Raw genomic sequence first — 5,439 nt, forward strand, 5'->3', positions numbered from 1 at the left:
TATATATATATATACCATTTATTTCAGGGCCGCCTTGGGCCAGTGTGAAATAGGCTTGGGACAGTTGACGAAATTGTCACTGGCTGCCAGCGCTGGCCCGTAGGGTTGTGGGGCCTTAGGCAAGATAACGAAAATAGGCCCCACTAGTGTAAAAATTGTCATAGCAATTTAAACATATGACAAGTCTGTCTATGATCGTGGGCATCATTGCATTTATAAAACTAATACTAAAGCAAGAAATATTATATATAGCAGTCAGAACATCCTATTTTTTTCGGCTCCATAAAGATACCGTTTGGATTCCATTTCTACTACAATTTCACTTTAATCTCTCTATCATTCTTTCATTTCAATTCCAAAATCTGAACTGTAACTAGAAATGTTTTCAGATAAACTTTCTTTATTTGCCAGAAATGATAAAGAACACTTACGTTTGCTGTGCCTGTTTGTAGATCTGTTTTATATATCAATATGACTACTAATAATTCTAATTATAGTTTTAACTAAATAAATCATTAAAGTAATAATTATTGATAATATAGTTTACAGAAAACTGCAGCATGACCTTTTAACATGAGGAGGTTTATAATTATAAACAGGAGGTTTATAATTGTTTAGAAAGGTCTAAGGATTTATTTCTTAATTTTTGTCAGGAAATGTTATGCATCCACTGAGAGAGACAGAGAGAAAACTCCTCTACACTGGAGAAAAACTTAGAAGTATTATTTTTACCCAAAATAAGGTGTAGTGAGTAGCTGTAGCTGTTTCATACTGGTAGCCGAAGGGCGCCCTCGTGCAGTAAAACCATAAGTGAAAAAATCATAAAATGAAATACTCACAAAAATCATGTTGGAGGAAATCCCTAATATGGACAAAGGCATATGCCATCACTGCAGTAGCTGAATAAAACGCAGATAGGACATTTTAACTGATGAAGAATGAAGACAATAAACACACGATTGGGACTAAATGGTGTATCTTTGTTCTTCAAGCCATCACGGGTATTTTTTTATATGCATAATGTATATTTATAATGCAATGCTATTCGACACAGCCTTTATCACTGTGTAGAATATTATAAAATGATTTTGCCTCATTCTGTGATATGAAACCATGTCAGATCACAAAAGGAAGTTATTTCAAACACTAGACTGATGATATGAAATTAATTTAGAGCAAAAACGTCATTAAATGTTTTTTAAACGCACTGCACATCTGGTGTGTCATCTGTATGTGTGTTGAGGTAAGGGGCGCTGCAGATCGATAAGTGTTTGACATCAAAGTACTGCAATATGATAGGAAAGCACGCAGAACTGTGCATTAGTATATAGCTCTCGTGGTACTTCGATGTCAAACACCGATTTGTCTGCACCGCCCTGCCCGGCTTCAAGTCGAACACACCTTGAAATTTAATTGACAACCTTGCGGCCGCAGGGCCCTCCCCTTAAGGCGGGGCCCTAGTCGACCACCTGTACAGCCTGTTGGACAGGCCGGCACTGTTTACTGCGTCGTCACAAAAGTTTACCATTTGCACGTGTTTTTAAGTCTTACATATGTAAATATTATGAGTGATTTTAAACCATTCAAGCACTTGTTTTTCTCTTTTGCATTCTCTTTTGCGTCGTATTACATTTTAACTGACAAATACACACATAGTTGTGTCAAAACACCCATCTTGGCAAGTGTCCTCATGCACACAGTGGGTTATGTCTTGCAGCGTAAATAGTTGGGGGAAAATTGGATGTGTGTCATTATATTAAATCCATTTATTAGGTCTTAAAGTCACAAAGGCCGAAAAAACCTACTTTTGTCTGTCATATTAATCAAACAAGTTTGTAGCTTTAATCTATCTTTAATTTATACAGTGAAGACTATGCAGTGTTATTATACATTTAATTACTTTAAAGAGGTCATATGATATGATTTAAATTTTTCCTTTATCTTTGAAGTGTTACAAGCTCTTGGTGCATAAAGAAGATCTGTAAAGTTGCAAAGACTAAAGTCTCAAATCCAAAGAGATATTCTTTATAAAAGTTAAGAGTCAGCCACACCTACCTAAAACGGCTCGTTCTAACGCGCCCCCACATGTCTACGTCACGATGTGGGAAGATTTGCATAACGCCGCCCAAATGTTCATGCAAAGAAAGAAGGTGTAACTTTTATTCTCGCTGTAGTATTGTTGTTGCTGCCACCGCGATGTCGTGAAGGCACTGTGTGTTTTGTTGTGAAAGCGAAACTACTTTGTTTGGCCTTCCAAAAGAGGACGATATCCGCTTCGTCATGCCTAGAGCTGATCCATGCTGGTTGCTGAGGGAATACATCAATTTCGCGCTGTGAATCGTCGGATCGGCTTTCACCGTGGACGAAGCGGAGTCCAGCCCGGGGTCATCACATGTGGTTGCCGCAAGCCCTCACGCTGCCGCTCACTCTAGCCACCCACCACCGCTCACCGCTGGCCGCTGCTCACTTGCTCACTCTAGCCTGCCGTGTGTGACGCTGTGTTTCGTTGTGAAAGCGAAACTACTTTGTTTGGCCTTCCAAAAGAGGACACGACTAGAAATCAGTGGTTAAGTTGTATTTACAACACTGTTCCAGAACAGTTCAACCCAAATATTCAGATTTGTACAGCGCATTTTATGGAGAACTGTTTCCTGATCCTGGTAGAGTAGACTACAGTGCCAGCTGTTCTGACTCACAGACTGTAAGTACGTTTTTAATATTTAAAGAATTTGCCACTGACGATTCAAACGCCAGTTTTGAGCAGTGTAGAGTAGCGTTTGTCATTTGTCCAATCACAAATGCTGACATGGTTTTATGTTTATGCGGCGCAATGCAATGCAACGCGTAAAAAGACAGTATAAGTCATTATAATCCATAAGTATGTTCCCTCTGGATGCAAATGCCTCGTTTATAATGGGTTTTAATGTTTTTGTCTCGTCGCTCCGGCTGGGACAAGGCATCACAATATGGTAAGGGGCGTAACATTTCTGTCACACGCTTGAGGTATTCGGCCAATCACAATGCACTGGATAGCTGGCCAATCAGAGCACACCTCGCTTTTCAGACCGATGAGCTTTGTAAAAATCGATGTGTTTCAGAAAGGCGGGGCATAGAGGAGAAACGATAATGTACACTATGTGGAAAATAATGTGTTTTATTAACCTTAAACCGCATAAACACATTTCATTACACCAAATACTCAAAATAATGTTCTTTTTAGCAACATCATATCACCCCTTTAATTTCTGTAGCATTTCTTAGACCTACCTAAAAAACTTACTATAAAAAAGCAATATATATTTTCTCTTTGTTCAATTGCTTTTACTTGGTTTATTAGTTTTAATTGTATTTATTCACTTTTTTTATGTTTGAACTTTATAGTTACGCTAGCATTTTTGCTGTGATATTGAAATTGGAATTGAGAATTGTGAAATTTCACTGGTATATAACATGTTGGTGTCATAACCTTATTTATTAGAACACAAAGATACATGGTTCATAAACATCGCTAGATAAATAGATATATAGTATCAATTAGAAGTAAAAATCTGGGAAAAAACTTTAACATTGAGCCCTGTATTGTTTTTCTTTATTTTTTTGTATTGCATTTTAACTTAATTGAATAATTAACTTTTAATTTAATTTATTTAAAAAAAACAGCTATATGAGTGCATATGTATGAGTTGCAGCTCCTGTTGAGACTTTGATATGAAACTCGATGGAGGGCCTCTGGCCTGTTTTTGGCCTGATGACGCACATAAATATTTATCACAACGCTGGTCTCCTCTATCACCAACTCTGATATATGACACTATTGCTTTGGTGGAAAGCTGATTGATTATGTGAGCTGCATTACTAATTTATAGTTCTAAACTGAAGGCTTTAGTCCAGGGTTTCCTTTCTTATTTCCAGCAGCTAAATAATGAATTTATTCTTTTTTGTGCAGCTCGTTGTTTCATTGCCATGTTGCTGTCACTCAGCTCAGCTCTACTGCAGATGAATTGGCTTATATATGACCCCATCCCGTGGCCTTTTAAAGGAGCACCCTCTCTGCGCTGATCGTGACTGCAAGCATTTGGGTTCCATTATGATCCTCTTTTTCCATCGGTTATATTCAGACATACACTATTATCATGTAAATTTGAGCTCTTCTTGATCCGCTACCTTTGCCAAGTCAACACGGCGAGCTACACATGAGAGCATTACTCTTGCCCATGCAGTCACATTCATTTCTCTCCGTTTCCTCACCGGGAATCCTCACAGCTGTTAGCTGGGCTACAGCCAAACACTGCTGCAGTTAAGAGTTGCATTGAGTGTTGTGCTTGCATTTAGAAGTCACTGCTGTTCTTAAGCATGGCAATCTTTGTCATAGTAAGACCTTTAGTGATGACTGTGTCAAATGAGCCACTGCAAACACCCCATGGCCTGACTTTTGCTGATGCAGAAAGAAAGTTTACATCATGTTAAACAACTTTAATCCTTTCCATTCAACGAGGATCATAGGAGGTCCAATGACATAGACAAGCATAAGCAGCTCTGAGTAATATAAGTCATTTCTTAAATATGAATGGGGATTGAACATCATAAATTACCAAAGCTTTGTAGCTTACTCTTAAAATGTGAAGACGAAGATCCACAGTGTCAGTTTCTTTCTTTAAATTCTTCACAAAACTGTTGTGCACTTAGATTTGGAAAATGAAACATTACAACTAACCTACTGACTTCATATTAGGCATTTGCTGCAGTTTTCATTTGATTTAGCCACTCTTTAATGGATTTCATAGATTTTAATGTAGTTGCCAGATAATTTACACTTTAGCTGAGGCCACAAATGCCTCTGATATCATTATCACACTGATCAGAGCTGTCTGTTCTCCAGCACGTGGATGAAGCCTGTTGGAATCTGTGCCTGTTGGGAGCTGTAATGCTGAGAAATGTGCTTAATTTATTTGCACAGGTTGTTTGAGTATACATGTTTTGCATGCTTGCTCTCTCTTTTTTACAAAATATGTTGTTGGGCAGCGTTTATCTTTTAATACATAGTTTGTGTCTCACTCTCCTAAACAAATGCAGCATTGTTTAAAATGTTTGGGCAATAAAAGCAAAACAAAAAAATTAAAAATTATACAAACAGAAAACACAAGAAGTTTGGCTGTTTATGAGTTGGTTGGCATTCACGGATTGTAATTAACATTTAAAGTGTGACTGTTGTTTTTCTGGGTTGTAGAGGAATGGACATACTAGAGTCTGGAGTCTGAATCCTGGTGTGCAGTACAAAATCACCATATGTCGTATGGAATAATAAGAGTGAACCTGTGGGACATTCTCCTCTCAAGAGAACAGGCTTTCCCACATCTATCATTCACTGTTTTCAGACTTTCTGACCATTTACTTCCCCTGAATGCAGTTCATGGAGCTACAGGGTTTTTCCAGACCTAC

General features: G+C 38.0%; 1 long non-coding RNA gene across 1 annotated transcript in view; it reads left to right on the forward strand.

Annotated features, from left to right (window-relative positions):
• The window catches only part of LOC107566158 (uncharacterized), a 6,741-nt gene extending 1,673 nt beyond the window's left edge, over positions 1-5,068 (forward strand). Inside the window, exon 3 of the long non-coding RNA XR_001606475.1 lies at positions 3,947-5,068. This is a non-coding gene — a long non-coding RNA (uncharacterized lncRNA). The remainder of the gene's footprint in view (positions 1-3,946) is intronic.
• Positions 5,069-5,439: the final 371 nt, after the last annotated feature.

Source organism: Sinocyclocheilus grahami, unplaced genomic scaffold (genome assembly GCF_001515645.1).
Source record: "Sinocyclocheilus grahami isolate Dianchi unplaced genomic scaffold, SAMN03320097.WGS_v1.1 scaffold1052.1, whole genome shotgun sequence".
Taxonomy (NCBI): Eukaryota; Metazoa; Chordata; class Actinopteri; order Cypriniformes; family Cyprinidae; genus Sinocyclocheilus; species Sinocyclocheilus grahami.